We start from the raw sequence: 17,365 nt of genomic DNA, 5'->3' as shown, positions 1-17,365 counted from the left end.
TTTAAGAGTAAAATTATTATAAGCTTTCACCCTTCGAATCTACACTATATTTCACAGCTGTTATCAATTATACATGTTTTATATTAAATACTCCAGCTTCACTCTCTGCCCTCCTCTTATTTGCATTGCCTCGAGAGGCTGTCCCGCCTGGAATAACCATCCATAACATAATGGTGACTGCTTAGTTAAATTGTGTTTGTGAAGTTTAAAAAGATAAATAATAATCACAGCATTTAATTTTCTGAAAACAGGACTACATTGGAAGAGCTGCTGGCGTGCTGTGAGAGGCATTTTGATTGGGCTGCTGTAGAATGCATGAAGCATTTTGAAAGACAAGAGGCATGCTCCTGAATCGTATTTGATTTATTTAAGCCATCTGTCTTTCTAGTAGGTCTTGACACACAGGATTGATAGCACTGACAAGCACTGTTCTCTGTATTCAAATCAAATCAACTTTATAGTCACATGTACAATTGGGCGCAGTACAATGCATGCAAAATTTGCATTGCATTTAACCCATCCTAATTAGGAGGATTGCGCGCTAGTGCCATGCCCGGGGAGTTATTCAAAAGCTAGGCCAGTTCAAGGGAACTGACTGGAGAAATTAATCTAAATGTTTTTAATGGTGGGCAAAACCGGAGTATCCCCACACAAACACAGGGGAGAACATATAAACTCCGAACAGAAACACCCTCCCCCAGGTGGGAATTGAACCCAGGACCTTGGCTTACCACTGGGCCAACGTGCTGTAAATCATACAGCACCTGGTATTCTCAGGTGGTCTCCCATCCAAGTACTAATGAGGACTGATCCTGCTTAGCTTCAGAAATTTAAAGGAATGGATGGCATGCCCAGAAGCATAGGTATTACCATAGGAATGCCACAAACTGCCAACATTGTGGCTTTGCTCAGTACAAGAGTTAAATCATTTCTGTCCATCTCATATAGTAATGTCCAAAAAATAATAAATAAACACATGCTTACACAGCAACGCGCACCTAAACAAAGCCATAATTGCGAAATCATTATGAAAATGCGAAAACATCCCTTGCAAAAGGATGTTTGAAGGCAGGAGGTGTCAGCTATGTAATTAGCCCTTGTTAGTCTGTCCTCCCATTGCTTTCAGTATCTCATTCCTGTGTGCTCTGACAGACAGCTTTATATTTCAGGGGGAACATGCCACTGGACTTTTGTGCTCAAAAACAACTATCCATCATTAAACATGGCTAATTGGTGTTTTACATTTGCTGGAGCGACAACAGTGCACCTCACCTAACATCTCATCAAAAAATTGTGCCTAGAGCCAATCAAATGGTTTCAACTAAACATTCTTTAGCAGACCTGACACTGATGACGGCTATTTTGTTGACATTAGGGGATGCAAAGGAAATCAGCCCAAGGAAACTTGCTGTCATTTCTGATTCTGTTAATTGGTAAATTTTGACAGAATGTTGCCTGTAGTCAAAATTAATTGAAAAGGCCAATCTCTGACCCATTTTTACTGATGAGAATATCTTTCCATACCTTGGACCTTGTTTTTACGCTTGATTTATATATTGACTGTATTTGCTCTGTTGAGCTGCATGTTACTGACCATGAAATATGTTGTGTTAATTTAGATTCTCTACCCAATAAACGTGTAAGTTGCTCTTGCTCTAATCACTTGCATGGATGCAAGTGATTAGTGGCCAAACCTCACTATCTATAGTTAGTCCTTTAAAACTTTTGACTTCGTATTTAGGCTTTCCTTTTCTATGTATTTTTTGTGGCAATTTCCATCTTGCCTTGAGGCATCCTTCCAGCAACCTCCTCTGCAAATATGTATCTATATCAGTGTGAAGATTGCCTGTAGTTTTTGTGTGGCTGGTCATTTCCCAATGATAACATCTATGACAATTATGATAGTGGTTATGATGAGCACAGTGACCATAACAGCTGCCTGCTCCGATGAAGCCTATTGTAAATCAGGTACAGTCCTGGTATAGGCTACATAAATTACTCACCGCTGGCTTAATGAAACTGACTACTAGATTATAACAGGAGCTGTGTAATGAACATACATTGTGGGGGAAAAAAAAAAAAAAAACATTTTATTCAAAAGACATTTCTCAGACCAAAAAACACTTTTCAGGTGAATACCCCAAGGAACCTATCTTGGTCCCTGGCCTATCTCACTCAATCTACTATAAGGCCTTTGTAATGTCTACATTATTATATGTGTATATTATTAAACGAGCTGATGGCTGTAATTTATCTTTATAAATATCTAAACCTTTAACTAAACTCACTCAGGTATTGATCAGTAAATTACAAAATGTATTTGTTAAGTAAAAAGTTACTAAATAAGAGATTAGACTGTTGTGTTACAGTTTAATGTCTTATTTGGTGACATAAGTTCAAGACAACTCTTGGGTGTCACTCTTGACTGTAAATGGTCTCAAATCGTATTAGTGGAACTAGAAAGCCTACTGGTTGAGATTAAGACCTCGTTTAGAACTATTGCTCAGTGAGATCAAACAAATTAAAGATATAATAATTCTAAATTTAACCAGAATACAGTCTTGTCTTAACTGACTTTAAGTGTTCATTCTAATTAGTGCCTATTTTGTTGGATTTGGTCGAACCTCAGGAATTAACTGCGCATGAACATGCACAGTTATTGGGGATCCCAATGAACCAACTGAAGACATTCATGTTAACACAGTGGTGACACACATGCACCACTGTGGTACCATAGTAATTTAGAGAATTATGCCCATATTCACTCAAATTATGTTAATAGACCAAGTTAATGTGTCAGAGTATTTCAGTTCCTTTCAGCTCTCAGTGAATTAATTTTTGGCAGTTGTGCTCCAAACACGATTATGGAAAATTACTACACATGATATGCTGTTAATACACACCGAAAACCCAACAACTTGCAGCACATGGAGCAACACTGAACACAGTGCTCTTTTCAACCACCTTCAAGAAGTTCAACTGGCGAAATTTCAACTTGCTGAGTTATTATGTGATATTAGAGCTAAAGGAACTTTTCACATCAAGTCAGCAAAGATAATTTGGTAGCCCCACACACTCTCCTCTGTTGCTCATGTTCCTGCCCTAGCACTTGTCAATCATCTGCTACCTAGCTGTCTATCTTGAACACAGTATTCACTCATTATTCAGGCTATGGCTGACGTGACGTCATCTGCACCACTAGCACTGAAGAAGAGTCTATGTTGCCAAATTTATTATTATTTTTTTTTCCACCACTGCTGTTACACACCTCACATCTAACACAGTCACAACAAAATAACACATCCCTCAATTTCTTTGTTCATGCACATTGGGGAATTTAGGCATGTCACAGACAGACTGAATACTAGATCGTTTTTTAAAAGTAAGTAAAAATAATATATTACTGCTTTCTTTTTTCTAGACTAGATTTCAGTGATGAAAAAAAAAAACATTCTCATAAAAACATAATTGGTATACGATAAGATGATCAGTTTACACAGTGGTAACCAAATTATAAGGGCATGGGCTTTGTGTGCAGTGCTTTCATGTATGTTTGTTTGTATTGTTCTGTTCCCTCAGTGTAATTCCTCTTATCGTGATTGGAAATGTGGAAGTTAATGAAGCTAGTGAAGATATACTGAATGGATTATTTGCGAACAAGCAGGGAAATAAACATTGCTATAATCAACCAACAGGTAACAATCATTATGTTATATAGAGCAAGACAGCCAAGTAAATTGATTGACAATGACCACACACATACACAGTAAATGAGGCTTTGCAATAGATAAGCAAGGACACTCAGCTATCCATGCCACAGTGGCTAGCAGCTGGTCCATAACACACAAATCACAATCACTGCACGCACTGCAGCTGGTTTAATTTGATGTTGTTGTGATTAGAAACCTTTTACATTCATAATAAATGCTAAAAGTGTTTATATTTTACAAATTGGTTAAAGCTTTATCTTATACCCTGCCTAAGGGGGGTAAACCTGACCTCAAAAAATCTAAAGGGAGACTCTTCAAACTTAGCTTCTAACAGAGACTGAGCACAGCTTCTGAGTGTTAGAGTGCCTACGCAAATGTGACAGTGACGGTGACAAATTCAGATTAATTCCAATGAATTCATCCCACAGTTCTGCTCAAACTTTGTCATGGTCTATAATTTACAGGAAAAAGGCTGATTTTGATCCCCTTTGTGCATTAAATCATATGATTACCGATTACACAAAAAAGGATAATTGACCAGAGTGAAAGGGCAAGAACATCCTTGTCTCTGGAGAATAGATTCAAATCCGTCTCAGCTCATCATTATGCTGCAATCATGGTGTCAGTCAAAAAGAGAAGGTGAAAGTAGAAGAGCAGAGCGGTCCATCATGAAAAAGAAAAAAGTGAACAATGTGCTTAGCAGCTATACTGAGGAATCATGTTGAAAAGATCGTGTTTCAGTATGACTCACTCTTTTAATGATGTTTCATTTTCATTTACTTCATGTTCCCCCATACGTTGTGTCAATAAATCACATAATCTGCATATGGACTACCAATAAGCAATAAGAGAGCGAAGGCTCAGACGGCACACTGCAATGTAATTGTGTCAGTGATGCAGGCTGTTTCATTCAAAGGCTACAAGGAATCATTTCTTTGTTTGGTTTAAAAGACAAAAAGTTGTTTGCAGCAAAAGAAATGATGAAATACTGGGAAAGTAAGTACTGTGGTTGTGTCTGGAGAAAGAAGTTTGCCAATATTTGACCCTATTATAACTTTCACAGTGATGGATTTGGATTATTTTAGTATTTTTTTGCCTTATTTTTTCATGGAAAGTCCATTATTATTATTAATGTTACTGTCTGGACTTTACAGTTTAATTTTGCATTTAATCAAAGTGTAATGCAAAAGTATGTGTCATACAAAGAAAGCTTTATTTACTGAATGCTTACTTCAATGTAAGCTTCTACTACAATAGTGTCTGTTGATTTTTTGTCTCTTTTCAACATCCTATTCTCAATTTCTATACAACCTCCAGAAATAGTGAGGACTTTCCTTGCCTATTTTTAGACTGTAACCTTCGCAATTTCTATAGCCATTTTTTATCCATTCAATTCAAATGTCAACCTGGAACATTGCATCTACTTGCACTCAGAGAGATTTGCTGATTGAGCTCCAAAATGCACATTCCAACATAAACAATAAGTTTCAGAGGCATTTGTGATTGATGGATATGGTTCTCTGGTTAAGAAATACAAAAGAATCAACCAAGCTCAAAAAACTTCTTGTCGAGTATTTTCAGCTGGGTGAATCTAACTAAACAAACTATCACAACGCAGCAGAAATGGTCTGCAGAACCAAAACTGTTTTGACACTGTTGTGAGCAGAGCCTCAAAGGTTCTTGTGTATAGAATAAGTGTGCAAAATATATCAGCTCTGACCCCAACCACCATCTCACAGTTAAAGGCACTCAGTCATTTGGTGATCAAATTAGATTATCCAAGCTACAGAGATCAGCAATGCACTCTGCTCAATCATGTGGTTATTAAAAAAAGGGTCATCCAGTAAAAAAATAACTAGATCTATTTTGTTCTCTTTTAATAATATGAAAAGTTACTGAACACTACTAGAATGTCATTTATTAAAATAGTCCACTAATTCTATTCTGTCGGCAGACAGCTGCTATCCAGTGCATTTGATAAAATATATAATAACAGTCAATTAAACAGATAGACGTGATGCTGTCTAAGAGCTGGATCACATTTGCAATGATTTAGAGATGCACATTTTCCTACATGGGTCATTTAAGCCCTGAATAAGGTCAGATATAATGGCAGAAACAACTCTAAGTTGTGAATAATTATAGAGAAAAGAAACAATTCTCTATAAATTACTGTGTGACCTTTGAAGTAAGTGACACAACTTTCCAGTCCATTGCTCATAAGTACGGACATCATCGACTGAAACCTAAACGTGGCTTCTCAGTATTTTTCTTACGTATAAATATCCACAGACTGAGTGACAGCTTGTTTAAATAAACACAGTTTCTGTCTGCAGACAAGCTAAAAAGACCAATAAGTAGCAACTAGTCTTTGTAGTGGCTAGTCATATTACATTTATTGATTGATTATTTGCCAATTAACCTCACAAATAATTGTTCCAGGAAAGCCAAAAATAAAATGGTAAAGGGTTACTCCAGAGATCTTTTATTCCACTTCCATAAAGTTGTGGGACTCCTGAGAAACAAATTTTAAAAGTGGTCAAAATTGATGTTAAGTTCTCCTGATTTTTATTAATAAACAGCATGTGTGTAATCTCCCAAAATGTTGGATCCTAATCAGACTTATCTGCCAAGTGGATGTTGTATAATAGTAAAACTCAAGATTGTTTCCTTTGTAGACAGTACACATCCTGTGCTACTTTAATTTATTGCAAGATTTGAAATGTTTACAAACTGAACAATATTAAATAATGCATAACTTCTTCAACAAAAACTGTTTTGTCATCATGTTAATGTTAGTAAAACAGCACGCCCACTGAAACTTAGCAAACATAAATCAATTTGAAAGTTTGCCATGCAACAAGCAGAGACTCCAGGAAGTTACTGGTCCCAGCCAAGAAATAGTTCTGCTTCTGCATATAACATCCCATAAAATGAGGATTGTCTCTGATCTTCTTACCTAAATCTCAACAAGCAGAAAGTGAATAAGCCTACTTCCTAAAATGTCAAACTATTCCTTTAAATCAATATCCTAAACATGACTGTTTTCTTTAAAATCACTACACAATTCTTAGCATAAATAGGGCAATTTTGCTATAACTCTAACCAAAGATGTTCAAAATATGACAAACAAAAAGGCATACTTTATTAATCCCTCTAGGGGAAATTAAATGTTTTCACTCTGTCCGCTGTTCGTACCACTCCACTAAGCTCCTCCCACCAAACCTACAGAAGTAGCCGGTTGCCCTGCGAATCCTCAGCCCGCGTAGCCTCAGTCTGTGTAGGGCTCACTCTACCCAGCGAAAACTTTGACAGTACCCTGGTCCCTCTCACCGCAACTTGCCCAGGCCAGACTGCCCCAGGCTTCAGAGGCAGCTACGACAATGTCTAACAGCAGGATTAGAGGCTAGTACACCACTGCCCCCCATCGAACAAGGTATCAATGTAGTTTATGTATAATTATTCAACACAAGGTTGTATAACAATAAGAAAGTTTGTCGTCCCTCCATGCTACACACACAGAAATTAACACATAATTAAATGTAGGCCTGTATTAAAATATGGGATGGGCAGTTCTTTTCTGGTGGTTGTTTTTATGTTTTTGTTTTTTTACATAGTCTCATGTACTACTGTGAGGATATAGTGACAGTTTCAGAAAATATGACAAAAAGTTTGTTTTAAAAGAATTGCCTTCTGCAGCTTTACGTATGGCTGCCATGTAGTTAGGCGTCCCAAGCGGTTAGAGGGTTCAGGGCTTTGCTCAAGGGGATCTTTGGCAGTGCCGAGGAGGTAAACTGGCACCTCGCCAGCTACCAGTCTACACTCCGTGTGACTGGTCTATGCTGGACTCAAACCGGCCACCCTCCGATTCCCATGCCAGGCCCCCACAGACTAAGTTACTGCTGACCCAAGAACACCAGCCTTACGCAAGAATCAATGTAGAAAAGTTTCAGATTAATGTTAAGTTCTGTTCTGCCCATATGATGTTTCTATGTCTAATGTACTGTTAGGTGTCAATTCACTCAGTGCTTGTAATTCTATCAGGGGAGCCTACCCATGTGCTGGTGGTATATGTTCACTGTCATGCAGTTAAAAGCAGTGTGGCTCACCTGACTCAGCAAGTCAGATCACAATATGCCATGTCGAGTTCAAACATGTGCATTTCTTATATACCTATTGTATGTACTGTTGAGGGTGTCATGGCTGAGCTGAAGTACGAAGAGGCTTGTGTCAAGTATTGTTACCTGTACTGCTATTGAGGCTTTGCTAACCCACAGGCATGTTACGTTCTGTGACAGAATAAAAGCATGGTGGGAGAATTTAACATGAATTGTAAATAACAAAGTGTTACGTCAAGATTAGCAGTAACTTCACACAGTGTTATATTATATTTTTGAGAAAGCCATGAATGTGATTAGGAATGTGTAAAATGGAAAGAAATGTAATTGTAGAGATATTTGATTACTTCCTCTGTCATATAGTCATATTCGTTTCATTCCTGATAATTGTTTATATTAGGTTTGGTAATTTAAGGCATATTACTGAATATGGGTGAAATTAATGTATACATTTTATCCTTCATTCAGTTGGATTTTATTACTCTTCCTCCTTATTGAAACCACAACCACACATAAATATCCAATAGTTATTGCATGACTACTGGAAGTAAACAGTACAACCATCTCTCAGCTCTTTATTTCGTATTCTAGAGAATTTGGAGTGGTTTTTGGACCGACACACTGGTTAAACCTAGTGACAAACACAAAACTAGCTCAAAACTAGCCCAAACTAAGCTTATCCCCATTAGCTACACTACAATCAAAATATGGCTAGTATATTTTCATATTTAAATGTATGAGATTGTGCAAAATCATCTGTCTTTACTGTCTGCAAATTTTTACATTTGTTGCTTGTAGTATATTAGATTTGAACCTTCTCTAAGCTCTGTAGGTAGATTGTGTCATCTTATTGGATCATCTGAAGACTGAGTGCCTGCAGCTGTAAGATGGTGGGCGGAGTCATATAAATATAGACTGGAAGAGTTGAGACATTAGCACACACACATTGAGATACATCTGCACACTGAAGAAGGCTTAAAGTGGAAACATTTGTGCTCTTTTAATTCCTATTTGCTAATAAAAGTACCAAAAGCATCCAGGGAGTAAATACAGTGGAACTTCTATTTTGGGCAATTGACAACACATTTTATTCATTAACTATAAAAATGAGAATAGTGCGATAAAATAAGATTATGGTTAATATCCCCTTCATCTGTTTTAAGCCACTGCTACTGGCAACTAATTTGTTTATTCTCTTCTGCAACCTGTGCTTACCATGTCCATTCCGCCCTACAGAATGAGCGGAGTCTACCAAATAAGACATTTAATTTTAGGTGGATAATGGAGGTTTAACGGTCCTCAAAAAAGCCTACTATGTTGTGTTTGCTAGGTTTAATGCTTTTGATTTGTTTGTTTATTCTCTCCCCGTGTCTCTATGTGATTTCCCCAGGCTCCCCTGTGGAGCAGTGCTAAATGAAATGTAGTCTACACACATACACACACACACACCCCTCCAATGTGGCACTCACAGCCAGCGGGGGGGTTGTATCCATCACTTTAGGTTTCATCCAGAGGAAATGACTGATTTTGGGTTGGCCGGATCAAATGATAAATTTTAAAGGCGAGATGCATTATTTTGCTTTGATTTTAAAGAGTCAATAACATGACAACTTATTGGCTTTCACATTAAATAAGACACTTTCTTGAGGCCAAATCAGACACTCAAACCTGGGCATTAATGCACTTGAACACTTTACTGTGTTTCTCAATGCTCATCTCAACTGAACTCTGAATTAAACAGACTTGATGGTGCGCTGTTGCTTATTTAGTTAGCTAAATATAGCATCTGTGTGGTCAGCTTTTTAACTCTGATTTGCTAATGAGCCACTGTAGGCCAATAAGTAGCACCAAGACTTTTTTTGCTAATTAATCTGATGGACAGATGCTCTAGCAAAGCCAAAAATAAGAAGGAAAAGGGGATGATTTTTAGTATTTCACTTCCATAAAGTATCACACAAGTCTTAGCTATCCTGACTTTTAGTCCCTAGTATGGCTAAAGCTCTGAAAATACTACATTTCACATAATGCAAATTGATAGCGTCTTTATATTTACGGGGTGGCTGTGGCTCAACAGGTAGAGCGGGTGTTTCACTAATCAGAAGGTCAGTGTTTTGATCCCCGGGTCCTCCAATCTGCATGTCAAAGTGTCCTTTAGCAAGATGCTGAACCCCAAATTGCTCCCAATGGCTATGCCATAGGTTTATGTAGTGTATAGTGTGTGTCTGAATGTTAGTCAACCACTGCCAGCGGTGTGAGAGGGGGTGAATGATGGTCGGAAGCCTAGAAAGGCGCTACAAAAGTACAGACCATTTACATTAGACTCTCACTGCATTGAAATGAATCTTTAGAACTCTGAACCCCTAGTTTAAAACGAACACTTTCTGCGAGAGAAACGTCATCTTCAGTCTAAATCTAAGATGACCCTGATATTGAAAATATATGATGTCCGGGCCTCTGGAAATCTGGCTACACCTAGTACTCAACAGTTGCAGACAGTTCCCTGTCAGTGTTACCAGTGTACTTCAAATGACCATAAACCTCATACAGAGGACATTTTAACATACATAACATGAGTACACTGCCAGTTATTTACTATTTAGACTTATGTATAACCAAAAAACATATCCATTAGTCTGCTCCCTGTCTATTCTGTCCCACTGGTGCTCAGCTGTGTCTTAATCAGATTAGGACATTATATTTGAGGTTGTTGGGCTAATCAGTGTAATAAAGGGTCTCTGAGAGCATTGATGCCCATTAACGTCATTAGGCTGCAGCTGAAAGGAGGGCTTTGTAGAATCTGCTTGATCACCGTTGCTTGGAGGAGGTGAGCATCCATCTCTCAGGTGGGCCTATTGATCTGTTTACTCCCATATGAGCCGGCAGGACGTGTAGGAGTTAGCCGCCACACGGGAGCTAAAAGAGCTGTGTTCTCCGAAAGAGCTGCTGTTCTGTTGCATAACGACTTCATTTCTGCTGCTGCCGCCTTCTGTCTTAGGAAAGTAACCTTGTGTTGCTGTGGGAATGCTCTGTTCACTCATCACTTTAAAGAATATATGTTTTTCCTACATTCAGATGTATCATTTTTTTTAAAATTGCTATTATACAGAGACTTAAATGCAACCATAACACTGTCTGGATCTCCACTGTTTCAGTATGTCATGAGTGGATTGTTGAGTGTCATTGTTGACACAAGGACTCCAAGATCCAACAGCTAGGACCAAACTCAAAGGCAAATTTGGATGAGTCGACAGTGTTTGAGGAGCGAACATTGTCTTTTGGTTAAATTCAGCAGCAATTTCAGCAAAGGCAAATGGAAAGGAGACAATAATTCTATCTGACTGACTCAGAGCTATGACTTTTGTCAAATGTATTGTTAGTGCGTTTCTTCTTGCAATGACGGAGCGTTGAGTGGTTTTAATCTGCAGGCCTCACGCTGTCATGCTTCCATGGCACAGTGGGTTTGATAAACCACTGCTTAGCACCGTGTGCCAGTGATGGCAGGAAGCGAGCAGAAGCACTGGCAGGCGCCAGTCCAGCTGGACGGCCGTAGCTAGACTCCAGGGGCTGGCATCAGTACACTACACTCAGCTATGCCTCCTTTATGTGGCTGAGGCTGAGAGGGAGTGGCTTTGCCAATTTGATTTATAGCCCCAGATTAGCAGCTGCATCGGAGGCTGGAGGTTGTCATCCTCTTGTCCATATGGAGATATGCTCTTAGGGAATGAGGAAGGTCTTAAGAAAACTTGCACTTTAAATTTCAACAAAGGATGTATGTGTAGGAGCTCCATTATACACATCAAATCCCTCCTGTGTGTGTCAATATGTATATGGAGATGAACAACCACATGGTCCGTGGGCACTGGGCAGCTCTCTGCTCTCAGAAACAGTCATGAAAGAACCATTATCAATGACCCCTGTAGTAATAAAAGCAGCAGCTTTGTGCATGAGAGACTGGGGAGGCTGTAGCCAGCAGCCAGAGAGGCCAGACTTCAGTAATGGGTCACTGCACACTCCTAGCAGAGAGCTCCTCAAAGCCCTTTCCTCTGCCAACTTCCGTCGTCCAAAGATGATTTTTTCTCATTACAGATTTCACTGATGTAATTGCCAAAAGTTCAGAAGTGCATATTTTGTAAGTTGCTAAGTATTGAGGCAAATTGGTATAGCAGTATGGTATTTGATAATTCTGCCGAGGGTTTGAAATAAAGTTTGGGGAAATTAATTTGTTGAAGCAGTTAAAATTCTTAGGGACAGCAGTAAAAAGTTAGTATCATTTCTAAAAAGCTGAACGTTAGATCAAACCTGATAATGAAATTCAGTGATGTGGGCTGCAGACTGAAGGTTAATCTACAACTTAAAAATATTGTATTGTGATGACTATGTAAACTCGGGGTTGCTGTAGCAGTAAATAATAATGGTACTAGGAAAAACTCTTTTGTATATTCAGTTTCCTTTTCACATTTGCAGCATATGTAGTGTGAATTGCTAATTATTTAGTATTTGGTTCCTGAGTACTGTCTTCCAATTTACCAGTCATAATAATAATAATAATAATAATAATAAGGTCTGCATAAGTTCAACCTCTCCTCCACGTGGCGCGGACTGGGCAATGCAAGGATAACAGACTAGTTATGAGGGAGGCTAAAGAGGCTCTGACAATTAATATCTTCAATGACAGATCAACCAAACAAATTATCATACCGCATCGGTCGTCACGCGGGTCGACAAGGACCACGACCATCAGTAGGGAACCAGGCTGAAGTTGAAAAGTTTGTTACTGGAACAAACTCTACCCAACAAGCAAATGAGGATCACCACGGCGAGGATATTCCTCACAGAGGCCCTGCACCATCTGAAAACCGCCGAAAGCCCACTAGAACTAAATGGTCAAGGGAAGAGTATAAAGAGGTGATGGAAGCACACTACAAAGCTATGTTAAACCTGACAACATCAGTCAAATGACACTCTAGGTATAAATCCCCCCAAAAAGGAACATAAGAAAGCAAAACAGGCACATTGGGAAATATCAAAATGAAAGCAAGTATCACAAATGAAATTCAAAAAAAATGCACTCTCTGAAATAAATAAAGAAAAAAATGTAAAAGAGAAGAAGAAAAACCCTCATGAGAAAACATAAAAAAATTAAATACGAAAAGACATTAAAAAGTTGAAACAACCGTTGCAAGTTAAAGCACAGAGAATAAGACAATATAAAAAGAGACAAAGGTTCTTCTTGAGAAAGAAGAAGAAAACACCCAAAAAAATTCTACCGAGAACTGGTACCACTTACCTTCTCCCCAGAAATGAGGAAACCAACAACCCCAAAAACTACCGGCCTATCACATGCCTTCCTACAATGTACAAAGTCCTAACATCCTTAATAACCGCTAGAACCTTCAAGCACCTGGCAGACAACAACCTACTACCAATGGAACAAAAAGACTGTAGAAAAGGGAGCTACGGATCCAAAGACCAGCTGCTCATAAATAAGGCTATAATAGAAGAGGAGAAAAGCTAAGAAAAAGAACCTTACAACAGCTTGGGTTGACTATAAAAAGGTGTTTGACTTTATCCCCCATAGATGAATAATAAAGTGCCTAGAAATGTACAACACCTCGCCTATCTTGACAACCTTTATCAAAACAAACATGACACAATGGAAAACAACCCTCAAAATCAACCACAACGAGGGAACTTTAATATCCAGACAGATCAATGTCAACAACAGAATTTTCCAAGGAGACCCTCTCTCACCTCTTCTGCATTGCTCTTGCTCCACTGTCCTCTCTTCTGAATAACAGTGCCTATGGTTACAAGACAGGCAACATTGTCATCAACCACTTACTTGCCATTGCAAAGGCTTTAATGATGACAATAGAATGGAGTTCAGCCTTGACAAGTGTGCTAAAGCTACTTTCAAAAGAGGCTAACTAACCAACGCTAAAAATATCGCGATTGCTCCAGATAACACCATCCAAGATATAGAAAAAGAAGGCACATACAAATACCATGGTGTGAATGAAAGAGATGTGATACAACACTCACACACTCCGAAAGTCCGAAAAGAGTACTACAGACGAATACGACTGTGGCTTAAATCAGAACTGAATGCCATCAACAGAATAGATGCAATCGACACCCTCACAGTCCCAGTCGTCACCTACAGTTGCAACATCATCAAGTGGAAACTGGAAGAACTATAGAAGCTAGACCATAAAACACGAAAACTACTGACAGCTGAAAATATGCACCACCCTAAAGCAGATGTGGATAGGCTTTATACATACCAAGAACATCAGGCGGTAGGGGCTTTATCCTAATTTAGATGGTATACAAGACAACGACCATCGGTCTTGACACGTATTTGAACACCAAACAGGACTGTCTACTTATGATTGCTAGAAACCATGAAAGAACGAAGAAAACATTATCAGTACATCATGAAGCTGACAAATACAAAAGAGAACTCAATACACCAGAAATTGAAATCATGGAAAGTGAGCCAGCCACCAACTATGCCCGAAGAAAAAAAAGTTAAGGAAAAGCCAAACAGTAAATGGGAAGAAAAACCTCTACCCAAAATGAGTCAAAGTCAAAGATGTGGATCCAGCTCAAACCAACCAATGGTTAAGAACAGCAGGACTAAAATCTGAAACTAAAGGGTTTATTATTGCTGCTCAAGACCAGTGCATTAAGACCAACTATTATCGGAATAAGATTCTGAAAGATGGTACTTGCCCAATGTGCAGGATATGCAACAACCACCAAGAGACAATAAATAAAATAAATCTAATCTTGGGCTGCCCAATACTGGCCAAAACAGAATGTATACAACGGCACAACAAAACAGCAACATACCTCCATTGGGCAATCTGTAAGCACTACAACATCAAAGTAAAGGACAAATACTATGAGCATGAGCCATCAACTGTAATAGGCAATGATGAAGCTACTATAATCAGGGACATGCCAATTCAAACTGATAAAGAAACCAAGGCCAACAGACCCAAAAGAGTAGTAAAGGACAAGGAGAGAACTTGTCTGCTCATCAACACGTCTGTCCCCACTGAAACAAACACCTCCCTGAAGGCCACAGAAAACTCTCCAAATATAAAGATCTGGAGAAAGAAATTGAAAGAATACGGGAGATGAAAATACCAACAAGGTGCTCTTGGTCTAGTAAAGAAAGGGATGGAAAGTACACCAACAAATCCCTGGCATCTCAAAGATACAAGAAATCCAGAAGATTGTCCTCCTCAGCACTGCTCACATTTTAAGGAGGGCATTATCCATCAAATAAATCCATCATACCCTCATTGCCAGGGTGTTATTGTCAGGAGTGGCTCTGCCTTCTACCCAGCTTCTCGTTTCTTGTGTTTTCCCCTCCCTGCTGTCTTTGTCTGTCTCTTTCAGTCTGCATATGTTGTGGGTTTTTTCTCCTGGCTCCCTCTCTCTGGCTCACCACCTGCAGCTCCACTCACCTGAGGCTCATCAACAATCAACCCACTCTGTTAAAACCCTGGCTCTTCAGTCACTCTCTGCCAGTTTGTCATTTAACCTGTGGTAATACACGCTTTGGCCTGTTTTTTTTTGCCTACTGCTCAAGTGATTTTTGTTGCCTTTTTGCTAATGCCTGTTTCCTTTGCCTGTCTACAGTGTGAGACCTCAGTTTGGAGACAGTGCCTGCCAGCCTGGAGAGAGCCCTGTCTTTGCTACTACAATCCCAAATAAGCCAGAGACTCTAGCTCCACCCAGCCTGCTCGCTTCACCACCTCAGTCCTGCTACCTGTGTTTTGAATAAACCTGTATTAACATTCATCTGCTTCCTGGGCTGCTTTTGAATCCTTTTAGAGTGAAACTTAACAGCAATGGTCAATGGATTAGCTGTAGAAAGTTCTGGGGACATCTAGCATTTGAGATCAAGGATGCAGTTGAGCGTATTAATATGATAAAAATCAGTGGGGTTGAAAGAGATGTACAACTCGGTGTCATCTGCATACGAATTGAAGCTCACATTATGCCTGCAGATAGAAATACCCAAGGGGTAACATGTAGAGAGAGAGCAAGAGGGGTCTGAGGACAGACATCTTCAAAGATGATTACTGTTTGTTGCTATTGGCTACACACTAAAAGATATATCTTGTAAATAGGAATAAAACCACCTTAAAACTGAACCAGAGATGCCAACACAGTGTTTGAGACATTTTAATAAAATAGAATTATCAGCAGTATCAAATACAGTACATACATCCAACAGCTACATCTAAGGAACCTGCAGATTATTCATTACTTTAAGGAGTACAGTCTCTGAATTGTGTATTGCCCTAAATCCAGATAGAAACGTATCAGAGTCATTTTTCTGTTTAAATAAACAATTAATTGTTCAGCAACAACTTTTTCTAGAATCTTAGAAAGAAAAGGCAGTTTTGAAAATGGTCTGAAATTATTCAGAGAGTTGGGGTCTAAAGAGGGTTATTTTCAGAAGGGGTCAAACAATTGCATTCTTAAAATAAACAGGGACAGAACCAGCCAATAGTGACGTGTATTATGGAGAGAATATAGGGACTGAAAGATCCATTTACTTCATTTATAAATCTCTCACACAGGATGTCGAGAGTACACGAAGAGAGCTTCATGTTATTAATCACCTCAGTGAGAGCAATAAATAAATAGTCAATAAATATTGGGTGCAGGCTCCAGTGCAGGAGGGGGAAAATGCATACTGATGCTTAAAAACTAAGGTTAAAAAATTTTCATACCTTTTGTGGCACAGTTAATTCCACTAAAAAAACCTGGAGTTGTGTATGTTCTTTTCAATATGCTCCAAAAAATGCATAGCTCTGGCATTTTTAGCCTCGGTATTAAAATTTACTATAGAGTCTCTTAAAATGTCAAGATGCTTTCAACTCTCGCTCTGCCCTACAACAGTCCCTCTTTAGGGCATGTAAGCTGTCAGTTATCCATGGCAGGAAAACTTTAGAGAGTTTATTCTGCTTAAGTGGTGCAGGATCTGGATCAGGTATAGACTTGAGCCAATGTCAGTTTAAGAATAGCTCAGTGATTCACAAAAACGTTCACATGTTTAATTAACCTCTAACTTTGCTGATATATACTTATTGTAAACAGAGTATTTAGGATTTTTGTAGAATCTCTGGCCTGGTCACACTTTTTTTTTTGTCATGTCAGTATTGGGCCCCGCCATAGGGATCTTTCCATTGCTAAAAGTACAAACAAATATATTTACATTTACTCATTTGGCAAATGCTTTTATCCAAAGCGACTTACATTTGAGGAACAACATACAAGCATCAACAGAGCATCAAATACAGATCAACTGACAATACATACTAGTAAGAGCAGCAATAAATACTAGTAAGAGCTCATAGTACATATCACATCAATGGGGTAAATACCTAGGGAAGGAAGTAAGAGTTAACAAAAAGTGCAATCAAAACAAAAAAGTGCAATCAATACAAGATAATTGTAGGGGATAGAAGAAGAAGAGCACAGGAAGTGCATGTTAGAGGTTAGGAGTTAGAG

The 17,365-nt window shown here is 38.8% G+C and overlaps 1 protein-coding gene and 1 long non-coding RNA gene across 6 annotated transcripts in view; one reads left to right on the top strand and one right to left on the bottom strand.

Annotated features, from left to right (window-relative positions):
• chrm2a (cholinergic receptor, muscarinic 2a) overlaps positions 1-15,262 on the bottom strand; it is a 29,058-nt gene extending 13,796 nt beyond the window's left edge. Inside the window, exons 1-2 of one of the 5 annotated variants that reach the window (XM_046072591.1) lie at positions 15,058-15,201; positions 12,527-12,698 (exon numbers count right to left, since the gene is read on the bottom strand). The gene's annotated coding sequence lies outside the window, so the exon portion shown is untranslated. Of the gene's footprint in view, positions 1-12,526; positions 12,770-14,112; positions 14,223-15,057 lie in introns of those variants that run through there. The other 4 variants (XM_046072589.1, XM_046072590.1, XM_046072594.1 and 1 more) reach the window with 4 other exon arrangements.
• Positions 12,983-15,643, top strand: LOC123985175. The gene is made up of 2 exons (XR_006828629.1): positions 12,983-15,388; positions 15,482-15,643. It is a non-coding gene; the product is annotated as an uncharacterized LOC123985175 (long non-coding RNA).
• The last annotated feature ends 1,722 nt before the right edge of the window (positions 15,644-17,365 follow it).

The sequence above is a fragment of the Micropterus dolomieu genome, linkage group LG16, assembly GCF_021292245.1.
Source record: "Micropterus dolomieu isolate WLL.071019.BEF.003 ecotype Adirondacks linkage group LG16, ASM2129224v1, whole genome shotgun sequence".
NCBI classification, from domain to species: Eukaryota; Metazoa; Chordata; class Actinopteri; order Centrarchiformes; family Centrarchidae; genus Micropterus; species Micropterus dolomieu.
Note: the sequence above shows the minus strand (reverse complement) of the source record. Positions and strands in the feature narration are given on the sequence as shown.